General features: G+C 39.1%; 1 protein-coding gene and 1 pseudogene across 1 annotated transcript in view; both read right to left on the bottom strand.

The window, feature by feature from the left end:
- DNAJC1 (DnaJ heat shock protein family (Hsp40) member C1) overlaps positions 1-17604 on the bottom strand; it is a 238681-nt gene that overhangs the window by 20671 nt on the left and 200406 nt on the right. The gene's annotated exons all lie outside the window — the stretch shown is intronic.
- On the bottom strand, positions 14163-16382 carry LOC144577114 (serine hydrolase BPHL pseudogene; annotated as a pseudogene).

Raw genomic sequence — 17604 nt, forward strand, 5'->3', positions numbered from 1 at the left:
GCTTTCTTTCCCCAGAGAAGTTGCCAATACTGTGTTCCTCCTACTGTGGCCTCCTGGCCACCATGCCACACCATCTTGGAACTGAAACAAATGCTGGTGTGTGCCTTACTCTGGCGGCTAGTAGTCATGGCACCCCTTCATCCCTGAGGTGAGCCCACTATCAGACCACCTCTGCTCAGTGGTCTGACATCCCCAGGTGGCTCAGCTGTGAGCACCTTTCCCTGTGGAACCAAGCAGTGGTGGAACTTCCACCCTCAACCCTCATTGCCTTGGGCTGGAGCTTAAGTACCATTTCTCCTTCCTGAGGAAAGGATGGTTTGACAAAACAGCTCCAGTTCCCTCTGTCAGCTGCAGCTGTACGCTGCCCCTGCAGGCCTGAGCTGGAACTGTGCACTGCCTCTCGCTGGAAAGAGAGCTTGGCTGGAGCTCTGCTCTCTGGTGCCTGGGCTGCCTGGGCAGTCACGCCCCTCTAGGCCAGAGCTACAGCAGGACATTGCCGCCTGGGGAACTGGCACCTTGGCTGAGCTGAGAAGTTGTTCATCCCAGGGCTAAGCTGATGTACTACCGTTTGTCTCAGGGAAACAGAGCAGTGGGTGAGCTCAGACAACCTACTCTACAGGCCAAACAACTCTAGTACTCTGCTTCTCTGGAGCTGGACCAGAACCCTAGAGTCTGGGCTGTTAAGACAACCCCCTCCTTGGAGAGTAGCATTATCGCTGTGCCATTTGCTGTCCCTCATGGCCCAAACAATAGCCATGCTTGATCGACCATTCTGGGCTACTTGCTGTCATTGCACTTGGACTCACAGACTGAGAAACTGTTGAGCCCCACAATCTCAGGTTGTAGAGTTACCACTACATGATGCCTCACATCCAATGACCTTTGTTGTCACTGAGTTCTATAGGTTCAGGCTCCTAAATCAAAGCCATATCATGGCCCCAAGCTCAAACCTCCTGAGAATACATTTTTCCCTGGAGTGCCAGAGCTGTGAACTGCTCCCCAGAAATAGCCACACAGCTACAACCTGACCTTCTGGACCTGAGCTGCTAGAAGGTGCCTCAGAGTCACAGATCCTAGCATTAAGGGCAACCTAATCTTAAGCATTAAGATTGTACCCCAAGACCCACGTGCCAAATAAGGTTCCTAAGACCCTGAGCTTAGGACTCCAGCCCCACCGATGCTCTGAGCACTTGCACCTGGAATTCAGCCACTGTCGCAGCTGCTTGTCATCCATGCCAAATCTGACACCAAGAGGTATCCCCTTGTCTAAGTTTCTCCATTGTGGGGAAGATGAGAAAAGGACTCCAAAAGCCCCTTCTACCAAGTAGTTAACAACTTATGCTGCTGCTGCCACAACCACAAATGTCTACAACCTAGGCCACTGAGGCACTCACATTTATTACGAATGTTGAATACAGATGAAGAAGCTGAACAGAGACTATACCACTGCACCTACCTGGAAACAGTTGCCATCTACTTCCACCTGGCACTGTAAGACCCAACTACAGGTGAAAGTCTTTCTCTGTGTATGAAAGCCACTGTAGAAAGTTTGGAAAAGGCTACTGTTTCATAAGATGTACAGATAGCAATACACAGACACAAGAAATATGAAAATCAAGTAAATATAACATCACAAAAGGAACACAACTCTTGAATAACAGACCCTAATGAAAAGGAAATCTACAAGTTGCCAGTATAGAAATTAAAAACTAATGATCTTAAGGAAGCTCACTAAGATATAAGAAAGTATAGATAATTGAACAAAACTAGGAAAAAAAAATCGTGATATAAATTAGAAACTCAACAGAAATAAATATCATGAAAAAGAATCAAAGAGAAATCTTGCAGTTGAAGAATTCAATGAACAAAAACATACAGGCAGGCATGGTTGCTCATACCTATAATCCCAGAACTTTGGTAGACTGAGGTGGGTGGATCACATGAGGCTGGGAATTCAAGACCAGCCTGGCCAACCTCATCTCTACTAAAAATACAAAAAGTAGCTGGGCATGGTGGTGCATGCCTAGAATCTCAGCTACTTGGGAGGCTGAAGCATAAGAATTAGTTGAATCTAGGAGGCAGAGGTTGCAGTGAGCTGAGACTGAGCCATTGCACTCCAGCCTGGGCAACACAGTGAGACTCTGTTTCCAAAAAAAAGAGAGAGAGCCCAAATAGAAGACTTGATCTAACAGAAGAAAAATGAAAATCTCAGAGTTTGAAGACAGGTCATTTGAAATCACCCAGTTGGTGGGGAGGGGGAAGCAAAAAAGAGAAAAAAAAAAAAAGCTTACAAGACTTATGAGACACCATAAAGTGTGCATATTATGGAAGTTACAGAAGGAGAAGACATGAAAAAGGGCATAATAAAAAAAGCTATTTAATCAAACAGTAGCTGAAAACTTCCCAAGTCTCATCCAGATAAGAAAGTTCAAATACCCCCAAATAGATTCAAGTCAAAAAGATCCTCCCAGAGGCAAATTACAATCAAAATTTCAAAGTCAAAGACAAAGAGAAAATTCTAAAAATAGCAAGAGAAAAATGTCAGGTTACATTTATGGGGATTCCCATTAGACTTCTTCAGAGAAACCTTGCAAGCTATAAGAGAATGCAATAATATATTCAATGAACTGCAAAAAAAAAAAAAAAAGCCATCAAAGAATACTATATTCAGCAAAACTATCCTTTACAAATGAGAAAGAAATCCTTCCCAGAGAAGCAAAAACTAAGGGAATTCATCACCACTACACTGGCCTTATAAGAAATACTCAAGGAAGTCCTGCAAAAAGTGGCAGCAAAAAGATGATAATCACCATCATGAGAACATTCAAAAGTATAAAATTCACTGTTAGAGCAAATACACAAAGCAGAAAAAGGATCAAATCTTAGTATTACATAAAACCACCCAACCACAATGATAAGAGAGGAAGAAAGAAAAAAACGGTATCTAAACCAGAAAACAATGAACAAAATGACAGCAGTAAGTCCTAATTTATCAATAATAACCTTGAATGTAAACAGACTATATTCCTCACTTAAAAGATACAGACTGGCAAGATGAATTTTTAAAACATGACCCAACTATACTATATGCTTCCTAAAGAGATTCACTTCACTTGTAAAGACACATACAGACTGAAAGTGGAGGAAGAAAAACGATATTACATGCAAAAGGAAAATAAAAGTGAAAAGACAAAGCTACATTTATATCATATGAAACAGACTTTAAGTGAAAAACTATAAAAAGAGACAAAGGAGTCATTATATGATAATAAAAGGATCAATTCAGCAAGATGTGAATATACATGTGCAGCTGTGAATATATATGCACCCAACATTGGAAAACCCAGATACATAAAAGCAGATATTATTAGATCTGAAGGGAGATCACAGACTCCAATACAATAACTTTTGGGGACATCGACACCCCACACTCAGCAATGGACAGATCATCCAGACAGGAAATCAACAACAAGAAAACACTGAATTTGAATTGCACCTTAGACCAAATGGAATTAACAGACGTTTACAGAATACTTTATCCAAAAGCTATAGAATACACATTCTTCTCATCAGCTCATGGAACATTCTCCAAGATAAACAACATGTTATGCCACAAAACAAGTTTCAAAAATTTTTAGAAACTAGCAATCACATTAAGTATCCTCTTGGACCACAATGGAATAAAACTGGGAATCAACACCAAGAGGAACTTTCAAAACCATACAAATATATGAAAATTAAACAACATGCTCCTGAATGTCAATTAAAAAAATTAAAAAGAAAATTAAAAACATTGTTGAAACAAATGAAATTAAATACACAACAAATCAGCTGGGTGTGGTGGTTCATGCCTGCAATCCTAGCGCTTTGGGTGGCTGAGGCCAGTGGATCACTTGAGGTCAGGAGTTCAAGACCAGCCTGACCAACATGGAGAAATGCCATCTCTACTAAAAATACAAAATTAGCTGGGCATGGTGGCACATGCCTGTAATCCCAGCTACTTAGGAGACTGAGAAGGGAGAATTGCTTGAACCCAGGAGGTGGAGGTTGCAGTGAGTAAGATCATGCCATTGCACTCCAGCCTGGGCAACAGGAGCAAAACTCTGTCTCAAAAACGAAAAACAAAAAACAAAAAACCAACCAACCAAACAAACAAAAAACACAACAAACTAAGATCTACCGAATACAGTAAAAGTAATATTAGAGAAGTTTATAGCCGTAAATGCCTACATCAACAAGGAGAAAGATTTCAAAGAAATAACCTAATGATGCATTTCAAGGACTAGAAACGCAAGAAGAAACCAAACCCCAAGTTAGCAGAAAGAAAGAAATAACAGAAATCAGAGTAGAAATAAAATTGAAACCCTGCCGGGCGTGGTGGCTCACGCCTGTAATCCCAGCACTTTGGGAGGCCGAGGTGGGTGGATCACGAGGTCAAGAGATTGAGACCATCCTGGTCAACATGGTGAAACCTGGTCTCTACTAAAAACACAAAAAATTAGCTGGGCATGGTGGCACGTGCCTGTAATCCCAGCTACTCAGGAGGCTGAGGCAGGAGAATTGCCTGAACCCAGGAGGCAGAGGTTGCGGTGAGCCGAGATGGCGCCATTGCACTCCAGCCTGGGCAACAAGAGCGAAACTCCGTCTCAAAATAAATAAATAAATAAATAAAATTGAAACAAAATAAAAAACTGTACCAAACATCCATGAAACAAAAAGTTGGTTTTTTGAAAAGATTAACAAAATGATAAATCATTAGCTTAGATTAACCAAAAGAAATGAAAAACATGGATAATTCACCAATCATTAAAGAAATAAAATCTGTTGCCAAAAATATCTTCTTTGGAGAGAATATCAGCCACACTTTCTTTTATTATTCAAGTACTTTCAGAGCACAACTACTGATGTGAATGAAATAAATAAATTCCTAGAAATCATTAAAATTTAATCAAGAAGAAATAGGAAATCTGAATAGACCTATAATAACTTAAAAACAAATGAATTAGCAACTAAAAGTATTCCCACAAAGAAAAGCCAAGGCCTAGCTGGCTTCACTGGTGAATTCTACCAAATATTCAAAGAAGATAAAATAGCAACTGGTCACAAACTTAGAAAATAGGGGAGGATAGAATATTTCCTACTCATTCTACGAGGCTAGTATTGCCCTGATATCAAAGCCAGACAAAGACATCACAAGAAAAGTATAGACCGTTCACTCTCATGAACACAGAAACAAAAATCCATAATAAATTATTAGCTAACCTCAGTGGCTTATGCCTGAAATCCCAGCTCTTTGAGAGGTGGAAGGAGGCAGATCACCTGAGGTCAGTAGTTCAAGACCATCCCGGCTATCATGGTGAAATCCCATCTCTACTAAAAATACAAAAAATTAGCTGGGCATAGGCACACATCTGTAATTCCAGCTGCTCCAGAGGCCAAGGCAGAAGAATTGCTTGAACTCGGGAGGCAGAGGCTGCAGTGAGCCGAGATCGTGCCACTGCTCTCCAGCCTGGGTGACAGAGTGAGACTCCATCTCAATAATAAAAAAAAAAAAATTAGCCAACCAAATCCAGCACCATACAAAATTTATGTAAGTCAGAATGTCAGGTTAGTTTAATATCCAAAGGTCAATTAATATAATATGCCATATTAATAAAACAAAGGATAAAAATCACGTGACCATCTCAACAGATGAAGCAAAAGCATGTGACAAACTCTAATGTCTATTCATGATAAAAACTCTCAAGCTATAAATAGAAGGGAAGTTCCTTAGATAAAAAGCATCTATGAAAAATTTACAGCTAAAATCATACTTAATGGTCAAAGACTGAATGTCTTCCCTCCATGATCAGGAACAAGGCAAGTATGCCTGCACTCACCACTTCTGTACAATAAAACTGGATGTTTTACCCAGTGCAATAAGGCATTAAGTAAATAAATGGACTGAAGGCGTCCAGAATGGAAAGGAAGAAGAAAAACTTCTTATCCACAGAACTATTAAACCATCAATGTTAGCTAAGTCAACAGGCTCCAAAACCCAGTATATAAAAATCCACTGTATTTCTACATACTAGCAATGAACAATTTGAAAGTGTAATTAAGAAAAAAATTCTGGCTGGGCGCAGTGGCTTACATCTATAATCCCAACACTTTGATAGGTCAAGGCAGGAGGATCTCTTAAGCCTATGAGTTCAAGACCAGCCAGGGGAACACAGTGAGACCCTGTCTCTACAAATAAAAACTTAAAACATTAGCTGGCATGGTGGTGCATCCCTGTAGTCCCAGCTACTTGGAAGGCTGAAGTAGGTAGATTACTTGAGCCTAGGAGGTTGAGGCTATAGTGAGTAGTTGTCATGCCTCTGTATTCCAACCTGGGCAACAAAGTGAGACTCTGTCAGAAAAAAAATAAAAATACAAATACAAATAAATAAATAATTCTGCCAGGGCAAGGTGGCTCACACCTGTTATCCCAATACTTTGGGAGGCTGAGGCAGGAGGATTGCTTGAGGTCAGGAGTTTAAGACCAGCTTGAGCAACATAGTGAGATCCTATCTTTACACAAAAAAATTAGTTGGGTGTGGTGGTATCACTTGTAGTCCCAGCTACTTGAGAGGCTGAGGCAGAAAGATTCCTTCAGTCATGGAGTTCAAAGTCGCCTATGATCATACCACTGCACTCCAGATTGGGCAACAGAGTGAGTTCCTATCTTCAAGAAAAAGAAAGAAAAAATAAAACAGTTCTTCTCCAGAAGATGAAAAATATTACATGTAATAAAAGAAGAACCAGGTTTGCATATTGAAAACATTGTAGATAGAACTCTTAAAAGCTCTAAATAAATGAAAAGACATTTTGTGTTCATGAATTTCGACATTCAAAATTGTTAAGATGGAAATTCTCTCCAAATTGATCTATAGAGTCAATGCAAATGAACATCCATGAGCAAAAAAAAAAAAAAAAGTAAACCTGACCCTTACATCTCACCTTAACCACAAAAATCAACTCAAAATGGATCTTAGATCTAAATGTGAGATCTAAAACTATGAAACTCCTAAGAAAATATAGGAGAAATTCTTTGCTATCCTGGGTTAGGCAAAGTTCTTAGGTATAACACTAAAAAGCATAATCTATAGAAGAAAAAAATTGATAAACTGAACTTTACTAAAATTAAACTTTTGTACTTTACATGACACCATTAAAAAAATAAAAAGACAAACTGCACAGTGGGAGAACATATTTGCAAATCATATATTTGATGAAGGACTTGAGTCCATAATATACAGGTTGAGTATTCCTTCTCCAAAATGCCTGTGACCCAAAGGATTTCAGATTTACTCGGATTTTGTAACATACGTATTCTACTTACAAGCTGATCATCCTAAATCTGAAAATCTGAAAATCTGAAATCTGAAATGCTCTAACAAACATTTCCTTTGAGTGTCATGTTAGTGCTTAAAAGTTTCGGAATTTTAAGCATTTCAAATTTCAGATTTTCGGGTTTGGCATGTATAACCTATAGATAAAGAACTCCTACAACTCAATAATTACAGGGAAAACAACCAAATTAAAATATGGACAAAAATTATGAATAGATATTTCACTAAATAAGACATAGGAATGGCTAATAAGGACTATATAGATACTTCACATCATTATATACTAAGGGAGCATATATTAAGACATAGTGAGATACCATAACACTCCTATCACAATGGTTATAATTTTAAAAACTAGAAAAAGAACAAGTGTTGGTGAGGACACGGAGAAACTGTAACCCTCATGTATTTCTGGTAAGAATGTAGTATGGTACAGCCACTTTGAAAAATAATCTGGCAGTTTCTTTAAAAGTTAAACTTATTATATGACCTAACAATTCCACTTCTAGGAATCTACCCAGGAGAAATAAAAACACACATCCATACAAAGATTTGAATGCTAAAGTTCATAGCAGTATTACTCTAACAGCATCAAAGTGGAAATAAGACAAATGACCAATGAGCAGAGAACAAATAAAATGTAGTATTTATCCATGTAATTGAGCAATACAAAGAAATTAAATGTTGATATGTGCTACAACATGGATGAACTTCAAATACATTTTGCTAAGTGAAAGAAGCTATATGAGAAAGACTAAACACTGTAAGATTCCATTTAAATGTAATTTCCTGAAAAGAAAATACATCTGTGTAGCCTGAGAGAACAGGAGGGGGAAATGACTGCTAATGGGATTGAGGGAACATTTTGGGTGATGAGAGTGTCTAAAACTGGATTGTGGTGACTTTACAAATTTACTAAAAACTCTACAAATTTACTAAAACAACATGAGATTTACTTTCTTAAATTAGGTGTACAGTACAATACTGTTAACTATATGCACATGCACAACATCCTACAGAAGACCTCTAGAACTTATTCGTCTGCATTACCAAAACTTTATATCCATTGAACAACTATTTCTCCCTCCTTTCAGCTCCTGGCAACTACCATTCTATTTTTTGCTTCTGTGAATTTGGTTATTTTAGATATCTCATAAAAATGAAATCATGTAGTATCTGTCCTTACAGGAATAGCTTATTTCACTTACCATGATGGTCTCAAGGTCCATCCATGTTGTCACATATGGAGGATTTCCTTTTTCTTTTTTTTTGAGACAGTCTTGCTCTGTCGCCCAGGTTGGAGTGCAGTGGCATGACCTTGGCTCACTGCAACCTCTACCTCCTGTGTTCAAGCGATTCTCCTGCCCCACCCTCCCAAGTAGCTGGGATTACACGCTTGCACTACCACACCCAGCTAATTTTTCTATTTTTAGTAGAGACAGGGTTTCAATATGTTGGCCGGGTTGGTCTCAAACTCCTGACCTCAGGTGATCCGCCCACCTTAGCCTCCCAAAGTGCTAGGATTACAGGCGTGAGCCACCATGCCCAGCCATTCCTTCTTTTTCATGAAGAAATAATATTCTATTCTATGTATATACCACATTTTCTTTAGACATTCATCCATCAATGGACATTTAGGCTGTTTCCACGTCTTGGCTATCATGAATAATGGTGAAATGAATGTGGGAGTGCAGATACCTCTTTGAGATCTTGATTTCACTTCTTTTGGATATATAACCAGAAATTTTTCTAGAATTGCTAGGTCATATACTTCTATTTTTAATGTTTTATAGGAACCTTCACAGTATTATCTATAACAACTGTACCATTTCATATTCCCAGCAACAGTGTACAAGGGTTCCAATTTCTCGAAATCATTGCCAACATTTCGTTTTTTTCTTTTTTTAAGTGATGGCCATCCTAAGAGGTGCAAGATATCTAATTGTCATTTTGATGTGTATTTCCCTAATGATTAGAGATGTTGAGCATCTTTTCATATACCCATTGGCGATTTCTATATCTTCTTTGTAGAAATGTCTTTTCAAGTCCTTTGCCCACTTAAATATCAGGTCATTTTTTTTGCTCTTGAGTTGTAGGAATTCTTTATATATTACGGAATAACACCTTATCAGATAAATGGTTTGCGAATATTTTCTCCCAGTCCATGGTTTGTGTCTTCACTCAGTTAATTGTTTTCTTTGCCTTACAGAAGCTTTTTAATTTGATATAGTCCCACTTATTTTTGATTTTGTTGCTTGTGTTTTTGGTGTCATAATCCAATAAATCACCGTGAAGACCAATGTCATGAAACTTTCCCGTTTTCTTCTAGGCATTTTATGGCTTCAGGTCTTACAGTTAAGACTTTAATCCATTAAAAAAACCTTTTTTTGTATGGTATAAGGTAAAGATCCAATTTAATTCTTTTGCATGTAGACATCCAGTTTTCCTAATTACTATAGCTTTGTAATATATCTTGAAATTAGGAAATGTGAAGTCTCCAGTTTTGTTCTTCTTTCTCAAGGTTGCTTTCGATATTGGGGGTCCTTTGTAATTCCATATACACTTTAGAATTGGTTTTTAATTTCTGTAAATAATTTTTTTTTAAATAAAAAAATTTAAAACAAATGAGTACTTTTTTTTTTTTTTTTTTTTTTTGAGATGAAGTTTCGCTCTTGTTACCCAGGCTGGAGTGCAATGGCGAGATCTCGGCTCACCGCAACCTCCGCCTCCTGGGTTCAGGCAATTCTCCTGCCTCAGCCTCCTGAGTAGCTGGGATTACAGGCACACGCCACCATGCCCAGCTAATTTTTTGTATTTTTAGTAGAGACGGGGTTTCACCATGTTGACCAGGATGGTCTCGATCTCTTGACCTCGTGATCCACCCACCTCGGCCTCCCAAAGTGCTGGGATTACAGGTGTGAGCCACCGCGCCTGGCCGAGTACTATGGTTTTAATGGGTCCCCCAAAGTTCATTTGTTGTAAACCTAATCCGCAATACAAGAGTGTTGAATGGTGGGACCTTTAAGAAGTGATTCCTCAGGCTTCTGTCCTCCTGAATGGGTGAATGCCCTTAAGGCAGGAGTAAGTTATTGCAGAAGTGGGTTCCTGATAAAAGAATGAGTTTAGCCCCCTTCCTTTCTTTCTCCCTTGTGCCTTGTGAGCTCTCCAGTCCTTCTGTATTCTATTCTACAGTGGGATGATGCAGTAAGAAGGCCCTTGCAGATGTGGGTCCCTTGACTTTGTACTTCTCTGCCTTCAGAATTGCAAGAAATCAATCTCAGTTCTTCATAAATTATCTACTTTTAGTTATTCAGTTACACCAGCACAAAACAAACTCAGGTAATGAGGTACCCCTATATATACTGTCATAAAAAATTTAAAAACAATTGTTTTGTTTCTTCACATTTTAAAAAGTTGTTTTTAAAAATCAAGGTCATGCATGTAAATAGCTTTTTACCAAAAGCAGTACACAAGGGCTTATGACAAAAAAACAATGTACCTTACACACACAGGCAATCATTTCCGTTCGCAGTTCTTCTGAAGGTTACAAGGTTACAAGTATACATTGCTAATTAACATGCCTTTGTATATCACATCCTGCATCTAATCTCTTTCCCACCTCTACCAACAACCTCAGGTCCAAACCACCATTGTCTTCTGCACAGACAACTGAAATAGCTTCTTACCTGGCCTTCCTTCCTGCTTCCACACTTCCCCACCAAGCAGTCAGAACAATGTTTTTAGATCACTGCACTCTTTTACTCAAAATCTTCCAGTGCTTTCCCATCTAGCTCGTGGTAAAATCCAAAATTTTCGCCTTAGCCAAAAAGGGCTGATATGGCCTGGTCTTCCCCTACTTCTCAGCCTCATTTCCTGTAATCTCCTTCTCCTACTCGTGCCTTAGCCATTTGGATCTCTTTGCTGGGCCTTGCACACCCCAAACATGCTCTTGCCTCCAGGCCTTTGTAGGTGCTATTTCCTCTGCCTGCAATGCTCCTTCTCAGACAACCTTATTCCTTCACTTGTTTTGTACCTCTGCTCAACTACTACCTCTCCGAGAAGACTTTCCTCAGAACCCTATTTTAAAATGCAGCTCCCTCAGTTTCTATCTGCTTACCCTACTTTATTTTTCCTCATGTTACTTGTCACTATCTAAGAATTTTCTTTTATTGCATGCATTCAGGTTCTTTCCAGTTTCACCACAGCTCCTTAGGGGAACTAACTTTGCTTGCATGGTTGCAACTTAGTTGCAGGCATGTTAGTATTCAAGCTCAACGGGAGGGAAAAATATATAGGAGCTCCTATGAACACACATTACTTTGATTATGTTCTCCTGAAAAGAAATTAGTGACACAGCCATATCAGAGTTTGGGAGGCTTGGGAATGCAGTGTCTTTGGGCACATATGTGCCTAACAATCTTCTACTAGAGAAGAAGGAGAGAATATTTTGGTGAACAACATGACAGTTTTCCACAATGTGTGGACTTTAAAAACTGAAAAATAATCTATAAAACATATAAAATGCTTAAAATATAAAAAGCCACCATGTAAGATATTACGTAATTATGACCTGGTAAATGTTATTCACCACTGAGACAAGTGCTCTTTCTACCAATCTACTTTTTAGTATAATTAAACTATGTCTCTTTATGTCTGGTTTTCTTGTTCACTGTGAAATTTCTAGTGGCCTTTTAAACTTTTTTTTTTTTGAGACAGTCTCGCTCTGTCACCCAGGCTGGATGGAGTACAGTGGCATGATCATGGCTCATGGCAACCTCGACCCCCTGGGCTCAAGTGATCTTCCTGCCTCAGCCTCCTAAGTAGCTGGCACACAAGTGTGTGCAACCATACCTGGCTAATTTTTCTTTTCTTTCTTTTTTTTTTTTTATTGTAAAGATGAAGGTCTCTCTGTGCTGCCCAGGTTGGTCTCAAACTCCTGGTCTCAAGCAATCCTCCTGCCCTGGTCTATCAAAGTGCTGAGATTATAGATAGGCATTAGCTGATGCACTTTGCCTTTTTTTTCTTTTCCACATTTTTACATATGCATTTTTCCGAGTTCTCAGCCATACTATCTATTCTATGAAACCTCCATCCCTCCCAGAGTCCCTGTCATGCAGTCCTTAGTTCTCCTGATCCACTATTTCTTGAATCCCATGATGGCCTCTTCAATTTATTCTTTTGTTGCTGGAGTACAACCTCAGGAAAATTTCTAGGAAAAGGTACGAGTTCTCACCCCATGTATTTACCATCACACTCGGTCAGTTCTAGAATCAGAACCATTTCCCTTTAGCATTGTGAAGGCATTGTTCCCTCATCCTCCAGAATCTAGCTGCTGAGTGACCTGGGTCATTCCAATTTCCTTTACTTTGGAGGCGTCTTATCCATAGAAAGTTTAAAGATCTGTGTATGCCCAGTGTTGATAAATATCCCCAAGATCTTTTCCATGCTTCCTCCTTGATTTTGAGAGACTCTTATAAAGTGGTCTCAGGTGTCACCACATCCTGAAAACGTAACCATATTATTTACTGAACAATGATCTTGCCACTGTTTTCTCTGTCTCACACTAGAACTACTCATTGGATGTGAACCCCTTATATCGAGTTCCTGTGTTTTCTTTTGCAAGTAACAAAAATCAGTACTATAACACTTTTCACTTGATGGGCAATGGTGAAAAATATAGTGTTCAGTTTTTATGAGAGTATGAGGAAGTGACCTCTCTTCCACCAACTAGTGGGAATGTGTATAGTTATAACCCCTCTGCAGACCAATTTGAGAGCCCTCAGAGGCTCTAAAAACATTAATATTCTTGAACTAAGCAGCTTCTAGGAATGCAATCTCTACTCGTAGGCATACAAGATAACAAAACAGATATGAGTAAAAAGACAATTTTTTAAAACACCATGTCCATCTCAATGAAATAGCAAAAAAAAGGAAGCAATTTAAATATCAATCAATAGGATATTCTCTAATGATATGATGGTAGCATAGGCTATCATATAACTCTTTAGAAAAATGATGTGGGTATTATTTATTACCATGAAAGATACTCATGTTCTAGAGCTAAGTGAAAAGGACAGGAAATAGATTAATACTATTAAAATTATATATATTCATATATCTACATAGAAACACTAAAGTCTCTAGAATGATATACAATGTTTATATATTGTTTATACAATGTTACACAAAAACGTTCATAGATATCTTTAAAATTATGGTTGATTAGAAAATAATTTAGCTTGAGTGGAATTTTTTTTTGAAGCTTGAACGTCTCAGATTGAAGGTACAGTATACATTCAAGATTTCTTAAAATTTCCATTCACACTACAAATGCGCCACCTAAAATTTCAAAGTAAATTATGGCAGGAATTTACCTTTTAAGACAATAGTATAACTTGTTGCAACTTCATGTTAGAATATCAGATTTAATTTTCATAGCTATTGAAGTTAGAGGCTTTATTCCTTTTTTTTTTTTTTTAAAGACAAGGTCTTACTCCATTGCCCAGGCTGTAGTGCAGTGATGCAATCACAGCTCATTGTAGCTTTGAAGTGGGCTCAAGAGATCCTTCCACCTCAGCTTCCTGAGCAACTGGGACCACAGGTGTGTCCCACTTTGCCTGGCTAATTAAAAAAAAAATTTTTTTTTTTTTGTAGAACCAGAGTCTGTGTTGCACAAGCTGGTCTTGAAGTCCCAGACTCAAGCAATTCTCCTCCCACCCCAGCCTCCCAAAGTGCTGAGACTGTAGCCATGAGCTACTATGCCCAGCCTGAAGCCAAAGGCTGTTTTCAATGTCATTATACTCATTTGGTCAGGATAAGACTGAACGGAGGGGTAGAAAGCCCAGGCAGAGAGTTTCAAAGGCATCATGGTAACAGGGAACAACACGATCACGTCCCACACTAAGGAACCACCAAGACTCAAGTGTGCATTCTCATTGTAGGAAGTCTTCTGCTAACTTGTTAAATTCATCTGCAAAACGCAAATGCAGGTTGTGTTTGCTTTCTGGCATCAAATGCAGCCGTGAGCCTTTCACGTGCCAATGAATGAAGTCGGCATGAAACCTTAGGACCAGAAGATACTTCTCGCCATGCACAATCAAGGTGGGGCGCTGGACCTGGGGCAGCAGGTGCTGGCAGATGTTACCATCTGGAAGATGTTTAAACAGGCTTATGCCATCCACCCACTTTTCACAGGTTCCGGCAAAGTAGTCATGCCCATAGGGGGCTTCTAGAGGCTTTTTTGTTCTCTCACGCCATTTAGAAAAATCTCGATGCCCTCGTAAGACATGCTGTCTTCATCAGTGACGTAGGCATTGGGGCCCCAAATCACCATCTTGTGGATGTAAGATGGGTATTTTGCAGCAGCAGTGAGTGCGGTTATGCCCCCATCACTCCACCCCGGCAGAGAAACCTTCTTAAACTTCAGCGCCTTCATCAAATCAACAGCATCTTTTGCATCTCTTTCAAAAAAGTCTACTGGGAAATCGCGATGTGAAGGCTTGGAATGCCCATAGCCTCCAGGATCCCAGGCGACCACTTTAAAGAGCTTCTTATTGAGGTTCGTGAGCTGAGGTCCGGAATCAGTCTCTCCACTTCCCAACATCCCAGGAAGTAGCAGGACTGCGTGATCTCCCTCTCCAGCCTGCTGGTAATACAGATGGATGCCATTCACAGCCACTTTGGCAGAGGTTACCAAGGTGCTGAACGCTGCCGCGGGTCAGGCCTGTGGGACGAGGATACTGGGCGTCAGTGCCCAGAGCAGCAGCCGCAGCTGCAGCCCGCTGCCCCGGCCGCCCAGCACAGACTCTATAGTCAAACGTCTGGTCGCTGACGGGAGTGCGCAAGCACTGAAACCAAGCGCGGTTGCTGGCCCGAGTGTATTCTTTGATGTTTTCTTTTTGCTATGAACATAGAGTTTTATCAAAAAAGGGGCTAACGAGTCCAGGCACGGTGGCTCACGCCTGTAATCCTAGCACTTTGGGGAGGCAATGGTGGGCAAATCATGAGGTCAGGAGTTCGAGATCAGCCTGGCCAACAGGTGAAACTCCGTCCCTACTAAAACTACAAAAAATTAGAGGGGCGTAGTGGTGAGTGCCTGTAATTCCAGCTACTCAAGAGGCTGAGGCAGGAGAATCATTTGAACCCGGAAGGCAGAGGTTGCAGTAAGCTGAGATCGTGCCACTGCACTCCAGCCAGGGCGACAGAGTGAGACTCCATGTCAAAAAAAAAAAAAGAGCTAATGATAAAAGTCTCTAGATAAAGTGTTTTCCATACAAACATTAATTAAGCAGAATTAACCAGAGGTAAAATATTATTAGATAAGTAATTTAAATATGTGATCTTGTCCCAGTTATAATAATAGCTGTGTCACCTTGAACAAATATCTCAGCAGCAGGTTACTCAGCTGTAAAATAGGAAAAAATAATGGCTGCCAATCTACCTCACTGTGTCATCATGAAAAATCAAAAGTATATTTAAATGTTTTGAAAAGTGTAAAATACTACAAAAATGAATGATGGAGTAATCAGTATTATCACTAAAGCAATTAAAAATAAAAACGTTGATTTGATTCAGAATGGGAGAAAATATTTGCAAACTATGTCTGACAAAGGTCTAATATCCAGTATCTATAAAAAACTTAAACAAGTAATCCCATTAAAAAGGGGGCAAAGGACATGAACACTTTTTAAAAGAAGATATACATGCAGCCAACAAGCATATGAAAAAAAGCTCAATCACAAATCACTAGAGAAATGTAAATCAAAACCATAATGAGATATTATCTCACACTAGTCAGAATGGCTGTGGCTATTATCAAAAAGTCAAAAAATAACAAATGCTGGAAAGATTGTAGAGAAAAGGGAATGCTTATATACTGTAGGTGGGAGTGTAAATTAGTTCAACCATTGTAGAAAGCAGTATGGCAATTCCTCAAAGAGCTAAAAGCAGAATTACCCTTTGACTCAGCAATCCTATTACTGGACATACACCCAGAGAAATGGAAATCATTTTACCATAAAGACACATGCACGTGAATGTTCACAGCTGCACTTTCACAATAGCAAAGGCATGGAATCAACTTAATGCCCATCAATGACAGACTGTATAAAGAAAATGTGATATATATATATACACCACGGAATACTATGCAGCCATAAAAGACAATGAGATTATGTCTTTTGTGGGAACACAGATGAAGCTAGAGAGGCTACTATCTTTAGCAAACTAATGCAGGAACAGAAAACCAAATACCGCTGTTAAGTGGGAGCTAAATAATCAGAACTCATGAACGCAAAGAAAGAAACATCAGACAATGGGGCCTACCGGAGGGTGGAGGGTGGGAGGACGGAGAGGAGCAGAAAAAATAACTATGGGGTACTAGGTTTAGTATCTGGGTGATAAAATAATCTGTACAACCAGCCCCCATGACACGAGTTTACCTATATAACAAACCTGCACAGGTACAAAAGTTGAAAAAGAAGTCAAGCAGTGGTGTCTCTAGGAAAAGCATATAAACTAGGAAAAGGCACAAGGAAACTTGTTGAGGTGTTGAAATGTTCTTTGCCCTGATCTGAGTGATGGCTATATGGGTGTAGAGATGTAAAAATCCACTGAACTGCACATATAAAATTTGTGGACATTATCATATGTAAGTCATATGATATATACAAAATGTTAAGATACAATATATCTGGTATGTAGTAAATGCGCAATAAATATTAGAACCTTTCCTTGAAAGAAAAATGTTGATCTCGTAATTGATTTTTGCAATGTTATACTCATGTAATGAATAGTTTATAATCATGTCCTATGTAAGATTTTCTTCAATGTTGACACAGAAATGGTGGCATGGAATGCAAATCTATGAACCTCTGGCCTAGAATCCTATAATATATAGCAAAACTCTTAACTAGGCCAATGGAAAGATTAAGCAATTAAATATGAAGCTTCATCTGATGGACACTACTACCTCAAATAACATTGTCTTCCCTCTCCTTCCAACAGGCATTCAGGTCTGTTTGAAGGAGAGGGATTCATATCCTGGGCATAAGAACTTGACTACTCCTATTAGAACACAAGTAAGTGTGGGAATATTTGGTAATACAAATTATCATCTATTAGTATCATATTGATAATTATTGGATAAGCTAGTGACTCATCTAGCAAGAATAAAGGGAAAAAGCACCCATTCTTTTCTAAAATTTAAATATCTTGAAAAGTTGTAAGGTTG

This window comes from Callithrix jacchus, chromosome 7 (genome assembly GCF_049354715.1).
Source record: "Callithrix jacchus isolate 240 chromosome 7, calJac240_pri, whole genome shotgun sequence".
Classification (NCBI taxonomy): Eukaryota; Metazoa; Chordata; class Mammalia; order Primates; family Cebidae; genus Callithrix; species Callithrix jacchus.